The 6,416-nt window shown below is 38.9% G+C and overlaps 1 non-coding gene across 1 annotated transcript; it reads right to left on the reverse strand.

Moving 5' to 3' along the window:
- Positions 1 to 4,160: 4,160 nt before the first annotated feature.
- Positions 4,161 to 4,274, reverse strand: LOC143672413 (U5 spliceosomal RNA). Its single transcript, XR_013169861.1, has one exon. It is a non-coding gene; the product is annotated as a U5 spliceosomal RNA (small nuclear RNA).
- Between the last annotated feature and the right edge of the window lie 2,142 nt (positions 4,275 to 6,416).

Below are 6,416 nucleotides of genomic sequence, written 5' to 3' on the forward strand. Positions count from 1 at the left end.
CAGAGAGTCCACGAGCCAAGAAGCCCTGTGTTCGCCATGTGCCGGCGAACTTGAGAGAGAAACCCTGAACTTCATAGGCCTTCTTGAACCAAGGTATCTTTCCCTGGATGCCTTTGATTGGACATTTCTATAGACCTGTTTTAATTGGGACATTTTCTCGGCCTTAGAACTGTAAACTAGCAACTCATTAAATTCCCCCTTTTAAAAGTCATTCTGTTTTGGTGCATTGCATTCCAGCAGCTAGCAAACTAGAACATTCGTTAAGGTCTATCTCTTCTTGATTCAATGTAGGTAGTTTATGTGTTTCTAAGAGTTTGTCCATTTCATCTAGATTACCTAATTTATTGGCATACTGTTGTTCATAATATGCTCTTATAGTCCTTTTATTTCAGCGGGGTTGGTAGTAATCTCCCCCTTTCATTTCTAATTTTCATTATTTATATTCTTTCTCTTTTTTTCTATGCCTGCCAAATGTTTGTTGATTTTATTGATGTTTTCAAAGAACCAACTTTTAGTTTTGTTGATTCTCTGTATTGTTTATTTTACTGTTTCATTTATCTCCACTCTAATCTTTGTTATTTCCTTTTTTTTCCCTCTTTGGATTAGTTTGCTCTTCTCTTCCTATTCTTCCAGTTTTGTGGTTAGGTCTCTGGTTTGAATTATTTCTTCTTTTTTAATGCAAGCATTTAGAGTTAAATTTCCCTCTCAGCACTATCTTCCCTTCATCCCCTAAGAATTGGTGTACTGTGTCTTCATTGTCATTAGTCTCAAGATATTTCCTAATTTTTCTTCTGATTTCCTCCTTAGCCCATTGGTTGCTTAAGAATATGCTATTTAATATTCACAGATTTATTAATTTTCCATTTCACCCTTTGTTATTGATTTCTAGCTTCATTCAGTTGAGGTCAGATATATATATATAGTAAGATTTTGATATTTTTGAAACTATTGAGACTTGTTTTGTGAACCAACATATGGTCTTTCTTGGAGTATGACCCATGCACAATTGAGAAGAATGCACATTCTGTTTTCATTGGGTGCAGTGTTCTCTATGTATCTGTTGGGTCTAGTTAGTTTAGTGTACTACTTATTGATATTCTGACTGGATGTTCTATCCATTATTGAAAATGATGTATTAAATTTCCCTACTATTAATGTAGAACTGTCAATTTCTCCCTTAAAATCTGTCAGTATTTGCATCATATATTTTGGCACTCTGCTATTAGGTGCATATATATTTATAATTGTTACATCTTCCTGTTGAATTGTACCCTTTATTAGTATATAATGACCATCTTTCCCCCTCATAACTGCTTTTGATTTAAGGTCTATTTTATCCAATATTAGTGTACTTGTTTGGAGCTGTTATGTACCCAAGAAAATGTCATGTTCCTTTTTTTTCCAGCTGGTAGAACTCCCTTTAGTATTTTTTGTAGGGCTGGTCTCTTGTGAACAAATTCTTTCAGGATTTGTTTGTCTGCAAATATTTCATCTCTTCCTCAGTTTTGAAGGACAATTTGGCTGGGTACAGAATCCTTGGCTGGAAGATTTTCTCTTTCAGGATCTTAAATATATGATACCACTGCCTTTTCCCCTCCATGGTGCCAGTTGAGCATCCTGAAGTCAGTCTTATGTGGTTTCCTTTGTATATAGCAGGCTGCTTTTTTCTTGCCACTTTCAGGATTTTCTGCATCTCTTCAACATTTGACAGAATGATTAGTATGTGTCTTGGGGAAGACCTATTTGGATTTATTCTATTTGGAGTTCATTGAGCTTCTTTGACTTCCATATTTATGTACTTTATAAAGATTGGGAAGTTTTCCCCCATTATATCCTCAACTAATCTTCCCAGCCCTTTACTCTTCTCTTCTCCTTCTGGGACACCAGTGATTCTTATATTTATGTGCTTTATTTTGTCCACCATTTCCCTGAGGTCCAATTCAAGTTTTTCCGTCCTTTTTGCCATTTGCTGTTTTGAGTGTTTGAAATCAGTTGTCCTGTTCTCTAGTTCACTTATTTTTACTTCTGCCTCTTCAAATCTGGTGATGTGTGTTTCTAGTAAGTTTTTCATTTGGTCTACAGCATCTTTAATCTCTGATATCTGCTATTTTTCTAGTTATTCTTTCAAATTCCTCTTTATGTTCTTCTAGTGTCTTCTTGATCTCCTTCATGTTTTAGCCATCCCATTAATTTTATTTAGTAGAATTATATGAACATCTTTGACTGGTTGTTCCAATGTCTGTGTCTCTCCTGGTGTTTTAAATTGGTCATTAAGCTGAACTATATCTGTCTGCACCATGACATGCTTAGTGATCTACTGCTGCCTTCATGGTATGTAAATATCTTGATTGACTTACATTGGAAGTTGATTTCTTTCGGTAGTCTAAATCTTTGTATTTGTGGGATGGATGTGGAGCAGGATGCGGGGCATGGGGGTGCATAACAGTTCAGTGATGCATTACAGCACAGGTATAGGTGCAGTTTGGGGATGCTAGCTGGTGCCTGTGAGCGTGGGCCCCCAGTGGTGGCAAGGGTGTGACAGTGCAAGTGCATGAATGTGAAGGACAGGACACTGGTGTGCCCTAGTCTGGGGTGTGGGGCTCTTTGTGTGCATGCACAGAGCTCAAGATCGCAGGTCAGTGTTGCGTCTGCGTGAACTGGGGGTGGATGTGGCCTGGCTGCGCATGTCAGTGCTTACTCAGCATTGGGGGGCTTGACTGGGAACCATGTACAAGCACAGATCTGGGAGGGCTGTAAGCTAATGTTCATGTGCACAGACATCAGGGGGGCACAGAGTGTCATTGCATGACTGTATAGGTTGGGAGTTGGTGTAGCCTGAGTACAAAGGTAAGTGCCCACAGCCTTTATATTCTGGCGACCACCTACAGGATGTAGGGAGGGGGCGGTCAGGCTCAGGAAGGGTGGGGTGAGATTGCACTTTTGCAGGAGAGGTGGGTTGGGCTGGGGAAATTATGCAGATGCTTGGGGTGGGGGTGTGGGGTGGGTACTCGAGTGGAGGTTTGGTGGGGTGGGGGTACTTGGAGCATGGGGAGGGGGCAGATGACAGGGTTGAGGTGTGTGGGGTGTGGGGTGAGTTATGTGTCAAGGGGTTGCACCAATGAGGGTAGTATGTTCAAGGAATGCAGCTTGATTTACTTCTTCGTCCCTGTCTCTCCATCCATGCACTCCTGAGGGCTCCGGGCTTCTGCGTTATGCTGTTTGCACCAGCCAGACAGTCTCTGGTTCTCTGCCTCTCAGTTCCTCAGCTTTTGCAACCAGGGCCTCCCTTTCTCTTTACAGCCCCATCTGACCCATCCGCAGGTCATGTCAGCCCTATCTCATCATGTTCTTTTAATCCATTCCCATTCATGGAGGCCTATTCTGGGTGGGACATTTTGATTAGGTTTATTCAATTTGAGTATAATGTGAGCAATGAAGACTCACTTCATTCAAAGTGTCTTAATTATTTTACTGGAGTCCTTTGTGAGAGGATAAAGGACGGAAAAAGCAGAGAGCACTTACAGAAAAAAAAACCTATAAGAGCTGAGAGAAAAGCCTCAGAGAAGTAAGGAAGGACACAGAGAAGTTGAAAAAACCTCATTGCTTTACCTCAGAATCTTAAAGCAATGAAACGTGAGAGAGAAAGATCAGCAGATGGCAGCCATGTGCTTTCCCATGTGATAAGGGTGTCTCAGATGCAAGCAGCCTTTCTTCAGAGAAAATATCCTCCCGTTAATGGATAATTTGTACCTTTTCACCTCTTTAGAATTGTAACTTGTAAGCTATTAATTTCCATTGTTAAAGCCAGTCCATTTCTGATATATTGCATTTTGGCCACTTTAGCAAACTAAAACAGTTAGTATAGCTACCCCAGCTCTCTTATTGTTACTACTTGTAGGGTATATATATTTTTTCTGTCATTTCACCCTCCTTCTACTTGTATCTTTGACTTTCAGGTGAGCTTCCTGCAGATAAGCTATATTCTGCCAATCTCCATCTTTTGACAAGAAAGATTAGTCAATTTACATTTAAAGGCACTACTGATAATACCAGACTTTTTCCTGCCATTTGCTATTTACCCTTTGTAAGTCTTATTCCTTTTTTTTCATTGCTTAGAAGTTTGTTTCTTAGTAAGTTAAGTTTCTGACAGCTTATATTTGGTCTTTCCAAAGCAAGACATCAAAATTAGTCCTGTAGCTCATTATTGCTTCTTTCCATGGAAATCTTTACCAAATGGCAAAAGATTTATACAATCTGAAGAGAAACCTGAATATCTTATTCCTTTTTTATCCCTCATACCACTAAAGCTTAATTTTATACTTATTTGCTTTCTTGTGTTGTGTTATATTGAGTGCCTTTTCACTTCTATCTAGATTTTTTTTTCTATTTTCTTTGTGATTATATATTTGGGATGTTAAATTTTAACCCCATGGTAACCACTGACCTAAGTTCAGTAGAATGCACATTTATTTTCCTATACCTCCCACCATCTTTTCGGGTGCATATACCACTTAATCTATGTATATTCTACAACCAAAAGCCTAGATTTATCATTATTATTTTATTTTTAACTTTTTTATTGCATAATATAACCTATATACAAAGCAAAGAAATAAAAAAGCAACAGTTTTCAAAGCACTCTTCAACAAGTAGTTAAAGGACAGATCCAAGAGTTTGTCATGGGCTACCATATGATCATCTCATATTTTTCCTTTGAGCTGCTCCAGAATAGAAGAGGGTAGAGGACTTAAATACTATTTAGCATCACAATTGATTTTTTTGCATTCTTTTTGTGTGAAAAATAACATATATACAAAAACTCTATAAATTTCAAAGCATAGCACCACAATTAGTTGTAGAACATCCTTCAGAGTTTGACATTGGTTACAATTCCACAATTTTAGGTTTTCACTTCTAGCTGCTTAAAGTACTGGAGACTAAAAGGGATATCAATTTAATGATTCAGCATTCATATACATTTGTAAATCCTATCTTCTCTGTGTAATTCCACCATCACCTTTGATCTTTCTATCCCTCTCTTTAGGGGTGTTTGGGTTATGGCAATTCTAAATTTTTGATATTGGAAGGGTCTGTCACTAATATGGGATAGGGAGATGGAACTATCTGATATTCTGGAGGGACTGGGCTAGGTTTCATGACTTATCTGGATCAGGGACCCATCCGGAGGATGTAGGTTTCTGGAAAGTTACTCTAGTGCATGAAACCCTTGTGGAATCTTATATATTACCCTAGGTGTTCTTTAGAATTGGCTGGAATGGTCATGGTTGGGGGTTGACAGGTTATGACAGGTAACAAGGTCTAACTGAAGCTTGCCTAAGACCAACCTCCAGAGTAGCCTCTTGACTCTATTTGAAATCTCTCTGCCACTGATACTTTATTAGTTACACTTCTTCTCCCCCTTTTGGTCTGGGTGGAATTGTTGATCCCATGGTGTCAGGTCTGGACTCATTCCTGGGAATCATCACCCACATTGCCAGGGAGACTTTCACCCCTGGATGTCATGTCCCACATAGGGAGGAGGGCAATGATTTCACTTGCAGAGTTGGGCATAGAGAGACTGAGGCCATATCTGAGCAACAAAAGAGGCCCTCCAAAAGTAACTCTTCGATATGCCTATAGGTAGGCTAAACTTCTCTGCTACCTACATAAGCTTCACAAAAGGAAGCCTCATGATCAATGACATGGCCTGTTGATTCAGGTGTCCCTAAAAGTTGACACAGTATCAGTGGATTCCATGATGTTAAAGTTTAATAGTTCCTTTGCCAATACTTTTTGATTATCTACTTAATATACTCTAGGATGTATCCAGGTACTACAATATTCTGTACAGGATTAGAGGACCTATTTCTTATTCTGGGCTCTGTGTTTCAATTGTTCAAATGAGCTATACAGATAAGGTGAATTAGATCATGCACTACAGAAAATTTCAGTTCCAGACCAAATAAATCTTTCTTCCATTGGTCTCAAAGAGTATGTGTGGTTCTAAAATACAGACACCATATTCCTTACCCCTATGTTCTGACTTACTTTAACCCCAACCTGTTCACCTTCATTCTTATTTCTAAATATCTGGTTATATATATAAAACAGCCTCTCAAAATCTAGAAATAATTATCACCACTCTGGACTTAATGTGTCTGCTTGAAAAGCTTACAATCTAGCCCATGTTTTCTTATAAGCATTTTCTAATGGTGACCATACCATTCTTGTTCTTTTGTTTCTGGCTTATTTTGTCTCACCAAATGTCCCACATGTTCATTCATATCATTGCATGCCTCAGAACTTTGTTCCTTTTTGTAGCAGCACAACCTTCATTCATAATTATACACTATCATCTGCCACTCTACTTCTCCATCAGTGCATCCTTCAACCACCTGCATTCATCAGGCACCATG

This window comes from Tamandua tetradactyla, chromosome X (assembly GCF_023851605.1).
Source record: "Tamandua tetradactyla isolate mTamTet1 chromosome X, mTamTet1.pri, whole genome shotgun sequence".
Classification (NCBI taxonomy): domain Eukaryota; kingdom Metazoa; phylum Chordata; class Mammalia; order Pilosa; family Myrmecophagidae; genus Tamandua; species Tamandua tetradactyla.